Source organism: Mixophyes fleayi, chromosome 2 (genome assembly GCF_038048845.1).
Source record: "Mixophyes fleayi isolate aMixFle1 chromosome 2, aMixFle1.hap1, whole genome shotgun sequence".
Classification (NCBI taxonomy): domain Eukaryota; kingdom Metazoa; phylum Chordata; class Amphibia; order Anura; family Limnodynastidae; genus Mixophyes; species Mixophyes fleayi.
The window spans coordinates 156322489-156348185 of NC_134403.1; positions in this window are offsets into that span (position 1 = coordinate 156322489).

A 25697-nucleotide genomic window follows, 5' to 3' on the forward strand; every position below is an offset into this window, starting at 1 on the left:
ACCCAAGCAATACAATATAAATAAAAAAAATATTGTTATTATTCTATTAATAATAATAATAAATAATAATACTACTACTGCTACAATTCTTTTTCTGCTCTAAATGCACAGGAATCATGATATTTATACAATAAGCTTATACTTATGTGTCCGTAAGATATAAAACTTCATACATCATATTCTTTCCCATTTTATAACTATGTATAGCTATGGGCACGAGTGTGTGTGTATGCGTTTCTTTATCCCAGATAACATTAGAAACATGATCTCAGAATAGCATTACACGCTCAGCATCACATATAAATTAAGCAATAAAGGCACTAGGTGCCAACTAAATAGTGATTTCTGTTAACAGCAAACCATATATAAAGTCATTTTAATAATACCACAGTAAAGTAGGCAGCTTCAAATCTTTTAAGCATTTATCTGCAAATGCCAAAACCTAAATAAAAAACAAAAAAAGAAGCTAAAGCGCCACACAGCGTGAAAATAATTTTCATAAGGTTAAAATATATCAAAGTGTGCAAAATAGCCTCTTACCAGAATAAAAAATATATTGCATTTATCTAATAAAATGATGAATGAATCTTCCTTATCAGCATTTGTGGGTCATAAATGAATCCGGATGATAACTGCAACTCAGAGGATTAGCAAGATAGTGGAATACGTTCCTAGGTGTTAACCTAGATCACTCATATCCTAAGAATGAATATGTGCCACCTCAGGCTTTTAAAGTTCAAACGATAACCAATCTGGCAGTTTTTCAAAATAAATTTTAATACCACTAATACAATTCAATAAAAGAATTCAAATGCCTGTACATTACAAATATAAAGAAAGGGTTATCTGAAATCCTCCAACCATGCAGATGTAAATAGAAAGACAGACTCTCAGCCTCAGGGCAAGTCCCAATGCATGTGAAGAAGAAGAAAGCGGTATCACATCTAATATAATAGTACCTGACGCGTTTACTCCAATAGATTTTTCTATTGGACTAAACGCTAAAGTGGTCATACAAACAATGTTTACATACAATACTAAATATACATATAATTAGTCAAAGTCGAATTATTGAATGAAGACAGCTAAATTGCTTAATATTGGCTTACAGCGCAAATGCTATTACCAGTGGCGCACGCAGGGGGGGATTCTGAGTCTCTAGAAACCCCCCCCCCTGCGCTAACTAAGTGGCCACTGTCCCAAACAGCAGCCGCGGCGCTGTCAAAGAAGCGTCCGCGGCGGTGCTGTATACAGCACCGCCGCAGACGCTTCTTAGACAGCGCCGCGGCTGCTGTATAGGACAGCGCTGGTGAAATGGAGCGGCTGCGCATGCGCAGCAGCTCTCTCTCGTTTTTTTTTTTTTTTGGGTCGGCGGGGAGGAACCCCCCCCCCCCCCGGACAGTCCTCCGTGCGCCCCTGATTACTAGGCTGCATCATACCTGGGTTAATAAAGCAATCTCACAGCTAAACAGCCCATACACTTACATTTGTAAATAGTATATATTTATTAAAGTTAAAGTTACAACCCACATTCAAATATTAAATAAATGAATTAAAGATTTTTACATAGATAAAAGTATAGTAAAGGTATTTATGGTTCAGGTCCTCAGAAATGCAGAAATGTATGGAGTTTGGTATCACATTAATGCATATTTACCAGCATAAATCCAATATAAACACAGGAGCAATCGCACATAGCGATTTACAGTTATGGATAGAATGAGATTAATACTCTGTTTATGGGTCACTTTAAGCTAGAGATGGTCACTGACTCCCGTGTTTTGGTTTTGTATTTGGTTTTGGATCTGGAATACCATCGTGTTTTGACTTTGGTTTTGCAAAACCGCCATTGCGTGTTTTGGTTTTGGTTGGTTTTGTTTTCCTATTTTGTTGGAAAATCAATGTTTTTAGGCCTAAAATAACCAAATTTAGTGCTCCACCTGTTTCATGGATAAGTAATCTAATTGTAAAGCTAATAAATTATCAAAAAAACAGTTTAATTCCTGGTAGGTAGGCCTTCATTAATTCTACACACAAACCAGATTGTCTTCCTCTCCATCTATGCATATTGGCAATGCAGCCATCATCTTTGGATGTACATTACACCCCACACTTATAGTTAAATATGTAAAGAAATGGAAAAAGGCAGTTTGCTTTCTGTCTCTATAGGCCCCCCTCCACTTATTGAAAAAACCCAAAAAAATCAGCCGTTATAGACTGTACAATATTAACTGAAATGGACAAAGCCAGTTTGGTTTCTGTCTCTCTAGGCCCCCCTTCACTTGTTGAAAATACAAAAAAAATTCAGCCGTTATAGACTTTACAATATTAAGAGAAATGGACAAAGCCAGTTTGGGATCACTCTGTCTATGACACCCTATCCTTAAGGAGAAATTGCCCAAACAGCAGCCTTTCAATACGGTACGTGATATGGAAATGCCACGAGCCCCTTTCCTCTTTGTGGGTAGATTGCACCCTACACTTACATAGAAAGTTTTAAAAAGATGTTATCGTCATCATCTTCAGCTTCATCCTCACCCTCATCAGTGTGTACGTCATCATCACTGACTATCATCATCGCCGCTTGAATCCGCCATTAGAGAACAGTCAGTGCTTGGATGTCTTGGATGGTGAAGGCCTTCCTCGTGGAAGATGTAGTTCATTTTTATAAACATCATTTTCTCCACATTTTTTGGAAGTAACCTTTGACGGCGATCACTGACTAAGTTCCCGGCTGTACTGAATACTCGTTCAGAGTACACACTGGAGGGTGGGCAGCTTAGGTATTGCAAAGCAAGTTTGTACATGGGATTCCAAATGGCCTGCTTTTCCTCCCCGTAAGGAAAGGGACTGTCTGACATTTCAATATCAATTACCTCTTGAAAGTAATCCTCTACCATCCTTTGCATGTTTATACTCGTATTGGATGGAGTTAAGGGCAAGGTGACATATTTTTATGAAAAATCCTTCAAACCAGCCCAGATGTTAAATTGTTCTGGTCTGCCCCCTGCGTCTTCCCTGCTTCTTTTTGGGAAATTTAATTTTTTACGAGCAGCAGCAGCTTGAGAAGGTGAAGGAGGACATGTCGTCAAGCCGAGGCCCAGTTCAGCGGTAAACTTGATGTGCAATAGCTCCTTGCAAAAGTTCACATCTCGCTAATTTACAAGTAAAGACTCAATGTAGGTCTTAAACCTTGGATCAAGCACAGTGGCCAAAACGTACTGATCCGAGTTCAAGATCTTAATAACTCGAGGATCATTGTGAAGCAAATGAAGTACTTGATCGACAAGGCCAACATACTTTGTTGAATTGCTTGCTTTCAGCTCCTCCTTCATTTTCTCAAGCTGCATTTCCAATAGTCTAATTAAAGGAATGATTTGGCTCAAACTAGCAGAGTCTGCACTCACCTCACACGTCACAACTTCACAGTTGTGACGTCACAGCACTGAAAGGATTCCCCACTCTGCAAGAGTGAAATACATCCCCCCTCCTTTCCCAATGTCATGGCTTGTTCAATATGCTTGGATGGCTTTGCGCTGTTCCTCCATCCTCTGAAGCATGTACAGGGTACAATTCCACCTAGTTACCACCTCTTGCTTAAGTTAGTGGCAAGGTAAGTTAAACTGCTCTTGGAGCTGTTGTAATCTCCTACATGCTGTGGCTGAATGCCTGAAATGGCCTGAAATTTTACGGGTCACCGAAAGCATCTCCTGCATCTCACGGTTATTTCGTAGGAAGCTCTGCACCACCAAGTTGATGGTGTGAGCAAAACAGGGAATGTGTTGAAAATCACACAGCTGTAATGCTCGCACTATAGTGTTGGCGTTATCAGAAATGACATATCCTGGGGAGAGTCCAAGTGGTATAAGCCATGTATCAATCACATCTCTTAGTTTGCGCAACAAATTGTCAGCTGTATGCCTGTTAGTGAAGCCGGTGATACAAAGAGTGGCCTGCCTGTGACAAATGTTATGTAGTGGTGTAAATGCTGCTGCTGTTCCTGCTGGTGAAGGTGAATGACCAACCCAGTGGGCTGTCACAGTCATATAGTCTTTGGTTTGGCCACTTCCACGTGTCCACATATCTGTGGTTAAGTGGACAGTGGGCAGAATGGCATTTTTCAGCGCAATCTCTACATTTTTACACACTTTTTGGTATAGTTGTGGAATTGCTTTACTGGAGAAATGGTGTCGCGATGGAATTCTGTAACGCGGACACAAAACCTCAATTAACTGTGAAAAACCAGCTGCGTTTATTGTAGAGATTGGACGCAGATCTAACACTAACATTGCAGCCATGGCGTCTGTGATTCGCTTGGCGACTGGGTGACTGCTGTCATATTTGCTTCCCCTAGCAAATGATTGTTTCACTGTTAATTGCTAAAATGTAGGACTGCTCATTTTCTTGACCTGCCTCTGGGCTGACGATTCACCCCCAGCAGCAGCAACAGCAGCAGTTGGACTAACGCTTTCTTCAGAGGAATCAATAATAGTGCAGGAGTCATCCAGCCTTAATAAGTGGGATGCCGCGCTAACTCCGAGCGCTACTGAGGATATTGATGAGGATGGTGTGATGGGTGTATTTTGGAGCCGTCGGAATGTCGGTGACCGGAGGGTCTTAGCTGATGATGGAGTGCTTGTAATTTTTTGGGAAGAACTTTCAGCTTTTTCCAACACTTTGCCATGAACTCTCGTTAAATGGTGTAACATAGACGAGGTTCCAGGATGGTTAAGGTCCCTCTCTCGACTGACTGTGGCTTGACATACACTACAAATGGCTATATAATTGTTGTCTGGATTTGGGTAGAAATAATTCCACACATAAGAAGTGGATTTTTTTGTTTTATGCCCAGGCATGACATTGGCCTTTTTCTTGTCACGTGCCAGAACTGCTGCCACTGGTGCAGGACTTACACAAACAACCTCATCCTCATCAACATTCTCATTAGCGCCCTCGGGGCCTACACAAATCTCCCCCTCATCCTCTTCTAATTCCAAAGTGGCATAATCAATTTGTGTATCACCGGCTACACTCGGGCTATTAAGGCACACATCAGCAGAATGCTCACGATTAGACATTTCACTGTTTGAAGGACTCTCCACAGGGATTGGTGTAATTTGTGATTCAGAGTAAACATTAGCCTCTAATGCCTTACTGTGATCTTGCAGCTCGGCTTTGATGCGTAACAGTAGTTGTGCACCAATTGTAGGCTCGGTAACTTTTTGGGATCTTGCACTAATAGAGAAAGGTGAAGGCCTCATTCTCTTTTTGCCACTGTGTGTGTAGAATGGCATGTTGGCAATTTTTTTTTTTATCGCCACTTAACTTTTCCTCAGTTAGACTTCTTTTTCGCTTCAACACAGTAAAAAAAAATTTTGTTGTGTGTTTTTTGGACTGATTTCGAAACACTGTAGTTTGACATCGCCTTGCCCAGATGACTTACTGGGAACACTACCATCAGGACTGGTGACAGAACCTCTTTGCTCATTCTGCTCATATGTGGACTGCTTTGAATCCATTCTGAGCCCAAAGCACTTGTAGTACTAAACATTATTTGGTAGATACTGCTGACAGATATGACTTTTGACAGCCAGAAATATTTAGGCAAAATAATGGGGGACACCAAATATTGAAAAATATTGAAAATATTGAAAAAAATATTGAAAAAAAAAATCCTCTATCCTCTTCTCTTCTCTAGCAATTTTTGTTAGCACAATTGGAATCAGAATATTGTATTCTCTGTCCCTGCTCTAATCAGCCTGTGACTACACCCTGCTCTCTCCCTCTGTCAAATGGCGATGAATTGCTGTGGAGGCATGTATTTATAATCTTCAAGTATCGCGAGAACCGAGCCCCGACGACATCACAATGATTTGGCCTCGATTTTGATTCCGAGCGGGCGGGAGAGTACCGAGCCTACTCGGCTCTGTACTCGGATAGCCAAAGTTCGGTGGGTTCGGTTCTCGGAGAACCGAGCCCGCCCATCTCTAGTTTAAACTGTTTTTTCAGCGTGAAGACACGTATGCAACAGTTGGATTGAGTTGTCCCCATCTATGGAAAGAGGATTGAGTGAACTGACCTAAGACCAGTTGTCTACTGAAACATCATAAACCCTGGACCAATGAAGAACTTTCTTAGTGTTATCGGTGTATACTTTTGACATCATCATTGTTTTTTGTACACCAAACTGTATATAAACTGACCAAATTAAACAAATTACTCTTGTGCACTCATACCTAAGGAGGCATGTAAATAATAAAAAAAAACCAACTCCTGTCACCACCTTACTGATGGGATGTATATAAACTGACCTCTGTTAAAGGAACAGACTCTTTACCAACAGACATCAGCTTTGACAACTTTTCCTGGATCAAGGGTGTGCTGCGTATATATCAGTTATACTTCTTATTATATTTGGCTGCTTATTGCTATTAAAACTCCTCTGTACTTTGGAACCACACTAATCGCATTGGACAATTGTTATTGGTGACAATAGATACGGACATAATATATACACACACAAATAGGTTTACTGTACTGGTTTTCCCCAAACTCAGACGACAGTTGCAATACAACTTCTATCAGCTACCAGTACCAGGGTTTACAATGACCATGACATCAGTGAGTCTGGGGGAGACGTATGTGGGGGCAGGCGTGTGTTATCTACACAGTGTTTTTCTCACAAATTGTTTAGAAAATACAGTTAAACAAGATAACATGCTAACTGCTAACCATTGTTCATCTGTTCTATCCCCAGGTATGTACCAGAACTTAACAACTTATCTCATCCTCTCTTATTCTAATCTCTGCAACTGTGCCTGTATTTTTAAAAAAAAAAAAAAAAAAAGTATATAATAGGACTTTACTTGCTTAATATGTGTTTAGTTGCTGCTAATTGAACCAATTTTATGACTCTGGCCTTGCTCTCGTATAGCCCGAGTAAGCCCAATAGATCCACCCTCCCTTCTCTGTCCAACTGTCCAATTAGCACAGATGTAACTTATTTTGAAATCAGACTCGCTATAAGTTACCATCTAGTCTGGGGGAGACATATGTGGGGGCAGACTTGTGTTTTCTACACTAAGTGTTATTCTCATAAAGTGTTTAGAAAATACAGTTAAACAAGACAGTTGAATAAACATTGAACAACAATTAAATATCTTTAAAAATAATCTACATCTGTTGCAGCTTTACTCTGCTACTTCTGATTGCACAGGACATTACAACTAGGTAATTCTTTTAATTCCCGCATTTGTTGCTATTTTCCTTCTAAATACCAATGTTTGCCAAATTATTTTTCTTGCTTCCCTTTCATGGTATTATCTTTAGGACTATATCTTCCTTCACCCTTCCTGCAACACACACCTCTGTCCACATTGCCCCTCCATTACTTTACTCACCTCTAGTTAACACTCATGAACTGTTGTCCTATTTAAACTAAATAGTTATAACAGCCTCACCCTGTCATCAGAAACTACAATGACACACATCTTACAATCATCTTTCCTATCTTTCTTCCTTCCTGCTTCTATTAGCTGTTGATATATAACCTAATCCAGGTCCCCCACACTTCTCCTACGCACATATAACTGAATGGTACCGAAATCCAGCAAACCTCAAATGCATCACCTGTCTCCCCTCTCTTCCAAAGTCCTTTAAATGTGCTCTATGGAATGCACGCTCTGTTTGTAACAAGCTTACTTCTATACACAACCTCTTCCTCTCAAACAATCTCAACCTTATGGCAATAACAGAAACATAGCTCACGTAATCAGACACTGCCTCACCTGCAGCCCTTTCACATGGCGTCTTCCATTTCACTCACACCCCCAGACCTGGAGGCAGACAAGCAGGTGGGTTGAACTACTTCTCTCCCCACAGTGCACTTTCACAGCTCTACCAAATGTCTCATCATTCATGTTCACATCTTTTGAAGTACCTACTGTTAGGATTTTTAACCCATTCTCTATGCTCATCGGTGTGATCTATCACCCCCTGGACCCCACCAACAATTTCTTGAACATTTCCCTGCATGGCTCCCTCACTTCTTATCTTCAGACATTCCCACCATCATCATGGGTGATTTCAACATCCCTATTGCTAATCCATGTTTCAATGCTGCTTCAAAACTGCTCTTTCTAACCTCCTCACTTGACCTCTCTAGTGGATTGAATTCGCTACTCATCAGGATGGCCACTGTCTTGATCTTGTTTTCTCTAGACTGTGCTCAGTTTCTGATTTCCTTAACACTCCTTTCCCCCCTCTCTGATCATCACCTTAATAGTTACTCGCTCACTCCCAGTTCTTTAACTCTTCCAAGCCTCCTTATATGCGCAGGAATATTAACTCTATTGATTTTCAAAAGTTTTCAACTTCTCTCCAACACCCAACTTCTCTCCCCAATTTCTACATTCTCTTCCCCTGATATGGCAGTTCCTCATTTTCACTATACCCTAGCAACTGCGCTTGATGAAGTGGCTCCAGCGTCTCTTCATAGTCTGTGTAGACTTTGTTGTCAACCGTGACACACTAAAGTAGCAAGAAATCTACAAAAAAATTTTGCAAAGCTAAATGTCACTGGCGTAAATCTTGTATCTCTAATGATTTCAGCGCATATACTGTTACTCCTATCGAAATGCTCTGGACACTGCTAAACAAGCATACTTCCAATCTCTCATCAATGCCCAGGCTTCTAAATCCAAATGCCTTTTTAAACACATTTAAATCTCTTCTCAATCCTCCCAGCCCAAGCACTCAGACTACCATCAGTGTCCAGGATCTTGCTTCCTATTTCAAGGAAAAGATTGAGAAGATCAGACTTGAAATGGTATCATCTCCCTCGACTATCAATCAGCACAGTTTCTTCTTCCCAGCATACTCTGACACCCGCTCTTCATTTGATCCAACAAATGAAGAGCGGGGAGATATCTGAAAAAGCTAAGACAGGTCAAAACCTAGGAATAGTTTTGAACAAGTCCTAGGTGACACCCAAGAAACATTTCCACATTAGCATTCACACTGCCCTTGTGAATGCCATCCCATTTGAATTTGCTTAAAAACCTGTGTTTTGAAGGGACAAGTTGACAGCTTCTTGGGGATCAATCTAATTGAAGGACTGTCCATCTTTTCTGCCTGTCCCAGGCATACAGATTATTATATGTAAGTGATGCTCTGTAATTTCATCCCATTGGTTTTTATAACCGTTTGTAATTTTTTACTTGTATGTCAAATCTTTATCTGTTTTTTTATTCTCTGTAAGCATTGTTCTTTTTGGATATTAAATCTAAAATTTAATAGTTCTGTCCTTATTGCTCTAAACGAATCCATTGCCTGTTTAGAAGAGACAGATTGCTTGGCTGGATTGACTCTTCAGAAACCAGTGTGTGTGAAGGGATAACTGTTTAGATACCAGGGCCCAGAGTGTGCACAATTGGGTGATTAAGTCATAGGTTTGCTATGGGCCTTATACGTAGCTAGTGGCAGTTGCTGAGAGGTGTGAAGCGTGCGTCTGTGTTGGGACGGGACCAGTGAAATCTGTAGCCTTAGAGAAAGAGGCGAGTGTTAGATTTGGGTCTGGAATCCTGTGTTCCCTTACAGTAAGCTTCCAAGTCACAAGTGCGCAGAGGGCGGTTTGTGACAGATTTCAGGAGTGGTCTCCTGACAAAATAGAGGTGATATATTGCATGACTGTTGGAATATATGATAAGATATTTAATCAGGGAGTAGCTAGATGGGCTTATCCCTGACACTGTGTGATTTGTTTGAGGGAGATACCTGTCTCATACTATGGTGGCTAAAATACATAATATCATTGGGTGTTCCGAATGCCTGATCTTTTCTTGACCACATGTTTTACATTTACAGCAAAACTAAGAGGTTGGGGCAGTAAAAATTTTAAAAGATAATCCTCAACTGTTTATGTGCAATTCAGTTTTTAACAGTACCAGTTCCATATCAGTCTATAGGGAAAAGTACACCTTGGCATATTTAATCTATACAAGTTTAATTGTGCAGAAATATCGCCATGGAAAGACGCAATGTACATGCACGTGAGAATGTCTGACCATGAATGGGATACAGTGTCATAATTCATTTATAATGTATGTCTTAATATTATATATTTTGAATATGATAAAATTGAATCTAATCAACTGTAGCATCCAGTTGAATATGTTACTATTTCACAATATTGTGATTTTAATATCCCCCCCCCAACTTTTGAATATTTACAATTTTAATAAGAGACAACTTAGTTAAAATAATTAGCAGTATATTAGTCTTTTTCCACTGGCAGCACTTACTGAACCCCTTTTCTTTTGAAATATACTGCTTTTAAGAAATGATTTGAAGAGCTTATTTTGAAGGATTAACAATCACCCAGAAGTGGCTGCAGCTGTTTAACTTTGATGTTTTTTCCATAATAACAAAAACTAAAGCTTTTAAAGTCCCTAAACATTCAAAGTAATGTTTATGATGCAGTACAGAGAACAAATAAATAATATTAAAAAAGGAAAGCTTCACATTATTATCAGAAATGGTATATAATATATAGGGATGTGCACCGGCCACTTTTCGGGTTTTCGGTTTTGGGTTCTGATTACCTTCAGGTTTTGGGTTCTAATGGGCTTTGCCAAAATACCCCCCTCAAGGTTTTGGGTTTTGATTTTTTTTTAAAAAAGCATAAAAACTGCTAAAATCCAGATTTATTTTTTTTTTTCACTCCTACGCTATTATTAACCTCAATAACATTCATTTCCACTCATTTCCAGTCTATTCTGAACACCTCACACCTCACAATATTGTTTTTAGACTAAAAGGTTGCACCAAGGTAGCTGGATGACTAAGCTAAGCGACAAGCTAAACAGCAGTACCACTGGACTTATACGGCAGGATCAGTGAACTTATATAGCAGTACCACTGGACTTATACGGCAGGATCAGTGAACTTATATAGCAGTACCACTGGACTTATGCGGCAGGATCAGTGGACTTATATAGCAGTACCACTGGACTTATGCGGCAGGATCAGTGGACTTATACAACAGCACAGCACAGGACAGCACCACTGGATTTAAATGGCTGTACCATTGGACTGGACACAGGACAGCACCACTGGAATTATGGCAGCACCACCACTGGACTGAGCAGGACAGAGCACAGGACAGCACCACTGGACTGAGCAGGACAGAGCACAGGACAGCACCACTGGACTGAGCAGGACAGAGCACAGGACAGCACCACTGGACTGAGCTGGACAGAGCACAGGACAGCACCACTGGACTGAGCAGGACAGCACCACTGGACTGAGCAGGACAGCACCACTGGACTGAGCAGGACAGCACCACAGGACAGCACCACTGGACTGAGCAGGACAGCACCACAGGACAGCACCACTGGACTGAGCAGGACAGCACCACTGGACTGAGCAGGACAGAGCACATGACACCACCCCTGGACTGAGCAGGACAGAGCAAAGTACACCACCACTGGACTGAGCAGGACAGAGCACAGGACAGCACCACTAATGAGCAGGACAGAGGACACCACTAACACACCCTCCCTCTTCCCTCTCCAATGCCCGAGATAAGATGGCGGCGGCAAGCGGGGGAATAATATGAATCTGGATCTCGCGAGATCCGACGGCGGGATGATGACGTTTTGCCTCGTTCTGAGCTTTGCGATCGGCGGGAATACCCGAACAGAGCTCGGATTAGGCTCGGATCGGCACTGTTCGGATTTCGAAAATTCGAGCCCGCTCACCCCTAATAATATATTCTTATATGCCATACAAAACGGAGTTTTATACACAGTTATGTTCAAACTCACAACAGGAATTAAAAGGAATATTGGGGACATTACAGGGGATGTTGTGTAATGCCAGTGATGTAATAATGTTTGAAATAGTCTATGTGATATAATCAATGGATTAATTTTGTTAATTGTCATGTGATTTAATGAATCATGCCTTCAGATAATTAATTTTATAGGGACAGTTAAGATTGATCACAATTTAAAAGCACATTTTCCTGTTTTCTGCTTTGGATACATCTTTATATATAGTTTTAACATTTTTTTTAATTTAATTTCCTGATTTTTGTTCTCAAATGAAAAGTATAGAAAACACATAGCTGTAATATTTAAAATCCAGCACTTCACATTTAAACCACATTTAACCCAAGTAACTGATCCCTGGACCAGAAAGCTGAGAAATTCCACATCTCTCAAATGATAAAAGGATGCACAAAAACCTACCTACTACAAAACATGCAAAAGGAGTAGTTTGTACCCTCCCTTTCATATTTTACACACTTTCAAGGAAATGTGCTATATGGAATAATCTATGGCAACAAAATACATATTAACGTTAATAGATGCTTTTGTAAATATGGTGTATGGGGGTGTATATAGAAGTGAATGCAAGGAGGAAATAGCATGATTATGTCCTATCCTTAAAACAACAAAGCAGTGCAAATTGTAGGGTGTCTGTTATTGTTACGGTAATTAATGAGGCTCTAAGATGTGGTAACTATACAACCTCCATAAGGCCCATGTGTAACATTGGGTCATCCAACCGCTGTGTGGAGTGGTTTACTTTTAGAGTACTTTTAGAGGAGGGGCCCACAATCATTACAAACTCCCCCACATCATCTAAAGGCAACAGACTTTAGCATTGAAAAACCTACATAGTAATTTGCATTGCCATTCTAGTGTTGATTTTGACTAGCAGAATACATTTGACAGCAAGCAATCTTCAAGTTCTGAATTTACTTTCACATTCGACACTGTGTTTGTTTGCATTCCACATTTCATGAAATTTAAAGTCTATAAAAAAACAAGGATCATCAACAGTGTCATTTAATATTGCCCTGTGGTGTGGTTTAAATTCAGAAGGAACAAATATTCTAGGTGGAATTATGTGCAGAACTTTTAAGGCCAAATTCCACCAATGTTGCAAAATGAGTCAAATATTCTGTGGAACAGTTTTGAAAATATTGCTCTGCCTGTGGTAAACTATAGGGAAACAAATAATGTCTTCTTCAAGAAGTGGCAACTGCTCCTTGACTCTAGGGTCAACAAAAGGTTCACAAGACACCAAATGCATAGTAGTTCATACGCTAGGCAACCTGGACTGTCTTGCAAGATTTTTGGGGCAATCCATAACAAGGAGTCCCATCCAAACACGCTCTCCTTGACCACAATAGTTGCTTTGGATTCTAATTTTTTTTTTAGTTTCTATTAAAGGTAAATAAGTGGATGTTCGATCAGGTTGTGGTTCCAAAGCACAAAAGTTATTTTTGCAAATAAAAGTAAGTTTAATAGTACCGACAATATAGTGTGCAAGATCAACTGGACAACAGAGCATTTGATAGAAGATTTATTCTGGTACTAAAGGGCAAAGCGGAGTCAATTATGTACAAGAGGAACCAGGGGTGTTGAGTGTATAAAAGGAGTTTCAGTCACAGTTACACTGGTCATTTTCCTATAGGTTAAAGGTTAGGGACAGTCCAATAACAGTTTACTATAGGTCAACTCTTCAGTTATTTGGGGCTTGGGACTTCCTCTATGGTAACTGTAAGTGACCAAGTGCTCATACCGCCAGATACTGGCTAAACAAGTATTTACTCTAAGGCTTCCACCATTAAGGAGTTATATGAGTGTACTTATTATAATGTTATATAAAGTTTGATTTTATACACCATTTAACAATAATATTAATAAATCAGATGTGATCGCAACAGTGTACAATATAATAGCAACTAACTGTAAATGAGTGCATTTAATTAAAGTCGCATTGTACATGACATGATCATAAATATACATTGTTTCAGATCTTTTATACAATTTTATTAATGTGACTAAGAACCCACCCTTTGATATTGCATGGCACTATCAGAATACCCTTTCTTAAGTGGGATCATATTGCATGTTATCCAGTTCTGTGTTGTATGCTTTTATTAAAACCATTTACCAGTTCATACTCATTTTGTTTAACCCCTTTAACACACTTCAGAACCTTATAAAAGAACATTTACAGAACATATAGATGATTTGTAAAATACCCAAATTTAGGATCAAGAGCTTCCCTAGTGCAGACACCAGTTATTTTACATATTCACCAAATCCTGAGAAACAATTTATTGGATTTAACCAGGATAACAGTACAGGATTTCATCCAGCATATGGTAAATAATTTCCTTGGGTTTGTCAGTGTTATTGGTTATATAAGTACATCATTCAACTTCAAACTGAGTGGCTAAAGTAACACAATACCAACCAGAGACAGCTGTTAAATAATTGGTTACCAACAAATGTTGCACTAGTTCTTTCTTGCATGCTTGTCTTGGTACTGCAGGGTAACCATCCAGACAAACACTGCTGGTTTTACCCATATTATTGAAATTATTGTCACCCTTGATTCAATTGACATGTTAGGGTTCCTAGTATGAAATCCACAGAGAGTATTTATACTAACCAAAAGTGTCTTTATTATTGTGACTGGACCACATATAAATAACTTATGGTATGAATTTATTTAAAGGAAATAGCGCGGGCGCTTATTTATATAAATTGCCCATGCATTTATTTTTAATATTGTGTATATTTTGAGATAGGAAATCGTCATTTCTGAGACCAGGGTAGAAAATATGTTTTTCTGTTTAGCCTCTCTAGAGGTAATGCATTATGTCTAATGTATATATCTGATACAATGAGCCTTTATTTACAAAGCCTTTGGTGTATTGTGATGTGGGGAAGTGGCTTGTTTTGTGTTTTATTTGTTCTGTGGGAATGTGTATTCTGAGACTGTCTGAAGAAGGTATTCATGTCAGATAGACCTTTTGACTTGCTAGTATGTATCCTGCCTCTGAAATAAGATCCAGGATATCACAGCAAGGTTTTTTAGAATTTCATAGCCAAGTGTAAATATTAGTGGCTTTGCAGGTTACATCCTGATGCTAAAAATAGCCTGTCAGAACTGTATAAAAAGGCATACAGTTCTAATCCGTTCTCTGGCTGTCTCTGCCTGCTACACATGCAGCCCTGGTCTGTGTGATAGGCCTATGGAATAACGAAAAGGAACGGTGGCAAAGTAAGCCCAGCCGGTTCCCAGCAACAACAGACAGGGTGGTATAGGCAGTCCATCCTATCACAATTATAAACAGAGTTTACACAGGAAGCAAATAAGCGCAGTCAATGGTTAATGGCAAGAATAGTTCATAGAAGCAGTAGGTTCAAGTTAGTAGGAATAACAGAGTCCTAAACACAAAATGTGAATTACAGCACAGTCTATCAGGATGACCAAGATTACCAGGTTTAGCAGATGAAGCAGGAGACACTGTATATCAAGCACAAAGGGTGAAGTGCAGATTCAGGCTGCCAGGTTTAGCAGATGAAGTGCAGGCACAAGGCAAAAGGAGGGCCATCAAGTTAGTCAGGATACACAAGGCACTGGATGATCCAAAAGGAGATTTAGGCAAAAGGAGGGTCATGCAAGGAGCAAGATCAAATAAAGCCAGGGTCTGGGTCACAAGATGATTAGAATAAGGGACAAAGCAGGAGTCAATTGCCAGGGAGAAGTCAGAATCCAAACAGGAGTATCACAGAAGCAGAGAAAAAAAACTGCTGGCCTGTTGGAAAAGGCATTCTTAAAAAGTCCAGCCACAGGTGATCCGATGAAGGATTAACCCCTTGTAGGCAAGGAGAAACTGTCCAGGTATAACAGAAGCACATATGGTAGCACAGAGGTACTGCAGGCCAAATTCAGAATAGGGACAAAGTCCTAACATATCCATGTTAATAAGCTTGCCCTCTGCCCTTGCAGAGTATATTATAGCCTGATTGAGCCAAATAATCTCCCAGTACCCAGATTTCTTTGTATTTATAATATTGATACATATCACAGATTTGTCCACTGAATATTGGAGAAGTTTTAAATTCCCTCCCTCTTCTCTTCTGCAATTGATGGACCTCAGATGTTTAAAGGCACGGGAATTAATCCTACATTATCCTGTCTCTGAGGCATGTGAGAACATACCTAACAAATACTTTGGTTCAGAAACTTTTCCGCAAAGAATAGTATCTATCCAGCGGATGTGGTTCACAATCATAATTGTCATTGGATTGGCACCATTGGATACATTTTCCACAGTGATATTATCAAAATACTTACAAATACAATGCTTTTCAGTAGACATGAGCGGGCTCGGATTAGCGCAATCCGAGCCCACCCGAACAGTGCGGATCCGACGCACGTATAAATTCCCCGCTTGCGGCCGCCATCTTCCGTCGGGCTCAGATCAGGGAAGAGGGAGGTTGTATTGTAGTGGTGCTGCTGTGTCCTGTCACTCTGTCCTGCTTAATCCAGTGGTTACTTTGTCCTGTGCTCTGTCCTGCTGATCAGTCCAGTGGTGCCTTTGTCCTGTGCTCTGTCCTGCTAATGTTTTTTATTTAAAACTTGCAACATAACATTACATATGAAACAATAAAACCAATAAACTTTACTAAAGGTGGCACCAACCTATATTAAAAAAGACCAACTGAAATCAAAGGCTGATTTGCCTAACTTAACCGAAAGTCCAGAAGGGCTATTTGCCCAATTCATAAGTCCAGTAAATATAAAATGATAAAATCACATAAAACAAGAAGGTGCCACCATACAAACAACAAACCCAACTCATATACATCACCGTATCCCACTAAGAAGCAAGTTGTAGGTGCATGTAAGCCATACTTGAAAAAATTTTCCACCACACAAAATCTAATGGGGTGAAAGGACAGCAAGAGAAGCCACTTAGAAAGGAGAGGCACCAGACTTTGACCCCCTAAGGAGGTCTCAGACTCCGCCACAGCCTGAGCCAGTTAGCATTGGACATCCGGCGACCCTCCATGCCCCTCAATTTCCACACCTCGTGGAGAATATCTTCCACCACTACCTCACAGGGAAGATCTTTCTGCCGGATGGTGACCTGACACCGTGCGTTCCACGTGAAATACCTGACCACTAAACTGACTAAAAAAAGTGTACAGAAATCAAAAGCCCTCCACCTTGCCTTGAATGCCCCGTAGACCCATTCAGGGTAACTAAGCCCCGAAAGGCAGGGGATCCCCAGCGACCTGGAGACTCTTTTATAAACCTTTACATTAAAGGGACACTCGAGCAAGAAATGGTCCATAGTCTCCTCCACCCCTAGACACTCCTCCCGTGGGCAGCCACGATCATCAGCATTTCTGTGCTTAAGGTTCCCTCTTACATAAAGTCTCCCGTGAAAGGAGAGCCAGGCAATGTCCTGAAGCTTCAACGGGATTCTCCTCGAGTTAATCAAGGAAAGCCCCACCGAACTCACATCACCTGGGCAGTCTCTCAGTGACAGCGGAACCCAAAAGTGGGAGTGCAGGACTCTCTTCTCCAACTCCCTTCTAGAAGAGCTCCCAACTTCCCCTGCCCCTAAGCCCCAACGCCTTGTCACCTTCAATCCCAAGGAAACATAGGTCGGGAGATACCCATGCCGGACCCGGAAACTCTTAACGGTGCCTCCCCCATACCATGCACTGAGGAAGGGATCCACCCATACCCTGAAGCCTCCCACCCACTGAGGAGGGGTCTCAACTAGGAGACTACTAAGGTGCAACTTCAGAAAGGTTGACATAAAGAACAGCACAGGGTTAATCATACCCAGGCCCCCATCCTTCCTCAGTCGGTAGGTCACAGCCCGCTTGACCAGATTCAGCCTATTCCCCCAGAGTAACTGGAAGAAAACTGCATAAACCCTAGACCATAAAGACTCCGGCAAAAGGCACACATAGCTGATGTACAGGAATACCGGGATCAGGAAGGTCTTGATCAGGTCCACCCTTTCCCGGAGAGAGTGTTTCCACCTCTTCCAGCTCACTACCTTCCGGGAAGCTTCCTCCAGCCTTAACTCCCAATTTTGCTTGGCATAATCACCAGGGCCAAAATGAATCCCTAAAATTTTGATCTTCTCACTCGCCCGGGGAAGACTGTCTGGAAGGTTGAATTCACAACCCTCCTCCCCCATCCAGAAAACTTTACTCTTTTCCTGGTTTACTAATGAGCCACTGGCCTCAGAATACCCACGGACCAGAGTCGTTACCTCCTCAGCTTCCGCGGAACTCAACAAGACAACAGTAACATCATCAGCGTAGGCCACTACCTTCAAGGGGCACTCCGGACCCAACAGCACACCTCCCAACGAGCTACCACCAACCCTTCTGATGAAGGGATCTATGGCAAACACATACAGGAGGGGGCTCAGGGGACAACCTTGTCTTACTCCAGAGCTGACCTCAAAGGACTGACCCACCCAACCATTCACAAGAGGGAAGCTCTCGGCTTGTCTATAAATGGTACGGAGCCAATTCACCACCCGCACTGGAAGACCATACCACAGAAGTAGAGCCCAAAGGTACTCATGATTTACCCTATCAAAAGCCTTCGACTGATCTAAGGCTAAAAGGTACTTCCCCCACTTCTCCGCACGGCACCGCTCAAAGGCCTCCCGCACCGTCAGGACAGCACTGAAAGTGCTTCGGCCCTTCACAGTGCAGTGCTGAGAAGGAGAGAGCAACTGGCCGGAAACCTGCATCACTCTATTAAAAAGCACCTTCGCCAGAATCTTCCTGTCAGTATTGAGAAGAGCGATGGGGCGCCAGTTCTCAATACACGACTGATCTTTCCCCTTGGACAGTAAGATAAGGGCAGAGACCCTCATGGAGGGAGGCAGTAAACCTCTGCCCAGGCTCTCATTAAAGACCTCCACGAGACGCGGAGCCAGGATGTCCCCAAAGATTTTAAAAAACTCAGATGTAAGGCCATCTGGGCCTGGGGCTTTCTTGACAGATAAACCATCTATCGCCATCCTGACCTCGTCCACCGTTATTTCATCACCCAAGGACTCAAGCAGGCCGCTAAAATCACCAAGGCCAGGAGTTTCCCTCAAAAACTGGTCCATCCTCTCTTTGTCAAGTGACTTCTCTGATAAGAGATCGGAATAGAAGGACCGCACAACACCAAGAATGCCTTCCTTCTCCTCCCTAAGGACACCCTCAGCATCGCGCAAGCCCCTCACCTCCTTAGCATCTACCGAGTTCCTGCAGCTCTGAAAAGGATCGGGCGAATGGTACTTCCCATAATCCCTCTCCAGAACCAAGGACGCATACCGGTCATACTGTATCTCTCTCATCCGAGCCTTCACCCGGGGGATCTCCCCACTATCCCCCTGGCCAGAGATCAAGAACCCAAGTTTTTTCCTCAGTGCCATGTAGGTGCTCTCTTTTAACAAGTTATTTCTGGCTACAAGGCCCCGAAAAAAGCTCCGGGTCCTTTTCTTCAGCATCTCCCACCATTCAGACCTACTCCAACCTGCCTCCAAAAGTGATTCCTGGGATTCAAAGAAGTCCCTAAAAGACTGTCTTATCAACTCCTCCTCTAGGAGCTTAGAGTTCAGGCGCCAAAGACCCCTACCCTTCCGAAGGGTCTCCGAAGCATTCAAGGACATAGATAGGTAAACGTGATCGGAGAACTCTACCGGCCTCAGCTCCAGAGCCAAGGTTTTTGAGCTCTCCTTAACAAAAAACCTATCTATCCTAGACCTACAACTACCTCTATAAAAAGTGAAACCCGTGTGGTCTGGAAAATGACGAATGTGTGCATCCACCAGACCAGCCTGCCTAACCATACTTACTAGAAAAAGGGAATCGCAGCCCAGAGAAGTCCTTGAACCTCCCCTATCCTTTGTCCTAATGACGGTGTTAAAATCACCACCAAAGACTATCTGCCGGGCTGTAAAAAGATATGGCTTTATCTCCATGAAGAGGCACTTCCTTCCCCATTTTGTTTGGGGACCGTAAATATTAATTAACCTCAGGTCGTGCCCCCTCAGATTGACATCTAAGACCATGCACCTACCTACCTCAAGCTCAATGACTCGCTGGATGGTTATCATGCCGGTAAACAGCACCGCCACCCCACCATACGGCTCGGCCGCAAGAGACCAGTAGGAGGGCCCACGCCTCCACTCATTTTTTGCTTTATGTAAGTCAGCCAGCTGACCCAATCTGGTCTCTTGCAAAAATAAAAAATCAGCCTCAACCGTGCTGAAAAAATCAAAGGCCATAAAACGAGCTCGTTTGGAAAGTATAGACGCCACATTAATAGTGGCAAATCTAATGGGCCGGGAAGCCATCCTTCAGAGCTATAGACAGTAGTAACAACTCACTTCTTTTTTATTTTTCTTTTTGAGTCCTCATCCGAGGAACCAAATCTTTTGTAGCTTAGGCCTGCTGGCAGAGACTCCTCCCCCCTGAGGATAACCTCTTCCCCTAAGGGGGGGACTCCAACTGACCCAGACACCTTACCTACCGACCCACTATGGACTCCCAAACCCAAGGGCTCAGCTACCAATGACCCTGCCGGACCTGAGGGAAGATCAGGGGGGCCACAGAAGGAAATCTCAGGGGGATCGGGACTTACAGGAAAAGGACGCAAGGGGGGATCCTGCTTGTGAGAAGTACAGGCCAGGTCCTTACCCAAAATTGAGTCCCTCTTTACTACAGACTCCGGGGCTTTGTCCGAGGGGCTAACCTCTATGGGATGGGCTGAGGGGGAATCCTGTGTCGGTGGGGGGACAAGGTCTTCCACAGAAGGGGGGCCAGATGGGGATGCCACCTTATCCTTCAAGAACGATCTAGCAACCTCCTTATCACTAGCCTTCCTTACAATCTTTGCCACTTCCCCCAATGGTAGATCTCGGGTTTTTCTCTGCTTCCTGCCTGACTTAGCTCTTTGAAACAAGTTACCCCCCTCATCCCTCACGATATCTCCCTCCTCCATGCTCTCCTCTTCGCTGGACAAAAACTGAAACTTGTTTGACAAAACTATCCCCTCCCCTTCAGTTCTCTTCTTTTTACCCTTGCCCCTTTGTTTAGTCCATTGGCTTGCTGGGACCTTTGCTAGTGATGATGACGGTGTCACCGATGGCTTGGCAACAGGGGGGGAAGGAAGCGGAGGGGCAGGAAGCGGAGGGGCTGGACAACTAATGGGGTCCACCAATCCCACCATAGACTCGACCCTTTCCATACTTTCAGCCACCCTTACAATCTCCTCATCCGTGATTACAGTATTGTGGGCCGCATGGGGACATTTACTGAACGGGTGTCCTATTACCCCGCATAGATTACACCTGATCTGATTACATGTGCGGGATTCGTGACCAATGTCACCACAGTGACCACATTTTTGTTGAGGGCAATTGGCGCTGAGGTGGTGGAAGTCCCCACACCTGTGGCACATCCTCGGCTGGCCTGGGTAGAAACATTGAATCCTGTCCCTACCAATAAAAGCTGCCGATGGTAAATGCACCAGGCCAGCCTCCGTGCACTTCAGGTCTACCATGGTGGACCAACCGCCACCCCAGACCCCATGGCTTGGATCGGGAACCTTTACCAATGGGGATATCATTTTAGCAAACCTCCTAACCCAAAACCCTAGGTCTGCCGCCGGGATGGACTCGTTTCTTACTAAGATGGTTATCTTTACACGCTCTTGGCGCGTTATGGGGATCGCCCTGTAGTTGATCCACGGATCTCTCTCCCTGCATCCACCCCACCTGTTCCAAAAAGTCTGCAGACCCTGGTAGGATACGAAACTCACATCATATTCTGCAGTGCTAACCGGGTGGATGCAGGCAAAGAGATCCGCTGGAACGAAACTAAATGAGTCCAGAAAAACCCGCAAAAAATCTGATCTACTTGGGGGGTCCTTAACCATGAATTTCAACTGAACTACGTTACGGCGTTTAAAAGGTTGTGCCCCCACTGGGCCAGGGCCCATACTCTGAATATTTACACTAGACCCTGGACCTGAACCGGATACTATACCCGCATATGATACGACCCCCGGGAGGGGACCAAGTCCTACCACCGGGTGCTGGACAGTGACAGCCTTCTGTACAAGAATATTCCCACCAGGGTTTTGTTGTGACGAGGGGCCTGCCACTTCAGAAGCTACCGTTTGGGCTGCAGGTCTATCCAACACCACCCCACCATCAGCCAACATATTAGGCATACTTTTGGCTGTGTCTTCTATCAGAACAGCCGCCCTCCTAGCCCTGTCTGACACAGCCAAAGGCCCATAAATAGTTTCAATGATCCTATTTTGAACCGGACTAGGCACTATTATATGTGGATTATCTCCCACCTTCTTACGTTGTATATTACCTGACCCACATGTATGTTTTACTGACAGCGTTTCTCTTCCACCCCATACATGGTATTGTCAACATCAACCATATCCACATTACCATCAATGATATCTGAAATACTGTTACTGGCATTATTAGTACTATTAACTACACCTTTATCAATAACTACATCTGCAACATCTGCAATGCCTCCTGAGGAAGTACCGCTCAACAAGATCCCTGGGGCTGCAAGGTCCGGGACCACACATGTATTAGCAGCCTTCTCGGACCTATCACCTACTAGCACACCGGGAGCTCCAGCAGTGACACCTTCATTCACCGGCACAGATTTCATTGAAAGGCCTGCCCCTATAGACATATCATCAGAAATTATATCAGACATTTTAAGCATTGGGCCGTGAACAGCGGGTGTGCTGGCCGGGACCGCCGGGTCCGCCCGGCAGAGAGACTGCACCACAGAGGACGGCACAGCTCCTGCCCTGTGGGCTAACACACTGGTACCCTCAGGCTCAGCCCCAGTATCAGCCATAATATTGCCAACATTAAGTCTTTCATTCACAATATTAATTTTAACATAATTCGACTTAGAGGATTCTTCCAGGCTTACCGGTCTCCGGGCCGACGCTCCACTTCCGGTGTCCACCGGAAATGCCGCAGACAACTGGGCGCATAGGCTAGCCACCACGACTGCAGCCTGTACCTCGCACCCACCGGGAACACCTTCAGCTTCCGCCTGGCCCATCACTGACCGCTCGCCCTCCAGCACCCGGATTGAATCGTATAGGCAACCGGCCACGACCTCTTCCTCCGATTCGCCCGCCATATTGGGAGGCAGCGGCTCCGAAGACACCAGGTTCGTTATTTGCACGATTGTTTTTAACCTCGTTAGCAATTCCTGCTTCTCTTTTAGGACAGCATCTAGCTCCTCAATCTCGGCTGAGATAATTACCCGGTGACGGCTGTAGGCCTGGTTTCTCTTTTTCCTTTTCCTATTTATTTTTTTGTCTAGGGCCGTGATCTCGAGTTCCAGTGTCCCTATCTTCGACCCAATCTCTAGGTCCTCCTCCTCGCTCTCCTCCGTATCCGGGAGGCAGACTGATGCAGGATCCACTGCAACTCTGGGAACCTTCTCCGTTCGAACTTCAGCACCCGATACAGCCCCTAGTTCCTTCACTACGGCCGATGCTTGGTTCTCCTGAGGCCCCTCTGCTCCCGTATTAATCATTATACAGGGATCCTCACTCACAACCTGTTGTGGTAGCACAGGCTGCAGGGTTCCAATAACCACATGAGGCTGCCTGTTAAACTTCACAGGCAGCCTTACCTTGGCCCCCAGTTTCTTCACTGGGGCCTGGACAAAATCCTCCTTCTCGTGACCCCCTATATTGGACATCATACAGGGTGACACCGGCCCAGTAGTTTTAGAAGGCCCAGGGACTTCATCCAAGGAGGGTATATTCATAGACCCAGAAGGGACACACACTACTACGGGGTTCAGGTCCACCGCCAAACTGGTAACTGGCCGGTAGGAGACATTGCTGCTCATGCAGGACATAGTAGGCCCAAGAGCCTGGGGGCTCTCCTCCTCTCCTTCCCCAGGTCCCTCCATCACTGGCTTTGCTGCAGGTTTTTTTCCTTCCACAGGCTGCACCGAGCCAGGAGCTTTAAATTCAGCTTTATCCTGATCACGGTCTGTTTTTTCACCCGGAGATGTTGAAGCCGGGGCCTTTCCTGCATTTTCATTAGCAGTAGCATCACTTAACCTGGGTAGCTGATTAACATGGATCCTGGATGAAACTGGGCCTAGGCCCGGGCCAGGCCCGGTAGGCAGGGGACTCTCCTGGAATGCTGCCCCAGGAGGCTCCATCAAGGCTGGGCTAGGCAAAAAAACTCTACCCTGCAGGCTTCTGGAAGTCAGAGCTGAAACAAAACACCTCCTCTCTCTGTCCTGCTGAATCCAGTGATGCCCCGCCCTGTGCTGTGTCCTGTTCAGTCCAGTGGTGCTGTTTCCTGTGCTTTGTTCTGCTAAGTCCATAGTTATTTTAAAATTATTAAAAAATCATAAAAAAAATTCTACTGCAATATATAAATATGTTCACTGTTCCTGCAGTCCAGAAATATTAGTACTGCAATATTTTACTACGTTCACTGTTCCTGCAGTCCAGAAATATTAGTACTGCAATATATAAATACGTTCACTGTTCCTGCAGTCCAGAAATATTAGTACTGCAATATATAAATACGTTCACTGTTCCTGCAGTTCAGAAATATTAGTACTGCAATATTTTACTACGTTCAATGTTCCTGCAGTCCAGAAATATTAGTACTGCAATATATAAATACGTTCACTGTTCCTGCAGTCCAGAAATATTAGTACTGCAATATATAAATACGTTCACTGTTCCTGCAGTCCAGAAATATTAGTACTGCAATATATAAATACGTGCACTGTTCCTGCAGTCCCGAAATATTAGTACCAGAGATTAAACTACGTTCACTGTTCCTGCAGTCCAGAAATATTAGTAGCAGAGATTAAACAACGTTCACTGTTCCTGCAGTCCAGAAATATTAGTACCAGAGATTAAACTACGTTCACTGTTCCTGCAGTCCAGAAATATTAGTACCAGAGATTAAACTACGTTCACTGTTCCTGATTGGTTTGTTAAAGTGCGAATGTCCTATTTCAACAACATCAGGGTGGGTGGGAAGGCCCAAGGACAATTCCATCTTGCACCTCTAGCAAACTCTTGCAAACTGCCATCCTGTCTGCCACTCCAGTGCCACTCCTAGATGGGCCACGTGTTTGTGCCGCCCACTTGTGTCGCTTAGCTTAGACATCCAGCTACCTCGGTGCAACCTTTTGGACTAAAAACAATATTGTGAGGTGTGAGGTGTTCAGAATAGACTGGAAACTAGTGTAAATGAATGTTATTGAGGTTAATAATAGTGTAGGAGGGAAAAAAAACTAAAAATATGGATTTTAGCACTTTTTATGCTTTTTTTAAAAAAAATCAGAACCCAAAACCCAAAATCAGAACCAAAACCTTTAATGGGGTGTTTTGGCAAAACCAATCAGAACCCAAAACCTCAAGCTAATCAGAGCCCAAAACACCAAAAGTGGCTGGTGCACAAGCCTACTTTTCAGACAATAACCCCTCACACTGGGTTTTATGGTTGGCAGACCTTTTCTTAATCCCTGAGTTGAAGGTGTAAGTCAGTTTTGAGAAGGCTGTTTACTGTCTATATCTATACATTCAGACTCATCCCCGAAACCGACTTCTTTGGTCTCATTGTCACTAAAAATATAGGATATACTGAAGAAAGAAAAGGAAAAAAAATAAAAAGAATTGTTATTCCATGGTGGTATTCCTAATGACAGTCCTGACTCTGGTTGTTTTTTTTTGGATTTTAAGCAAGTCAAGTCTCCTGGAACAGATTCACAAGTGTCAGTGTTGTTCTTTTGTCTGTAGCTTCATTTCAA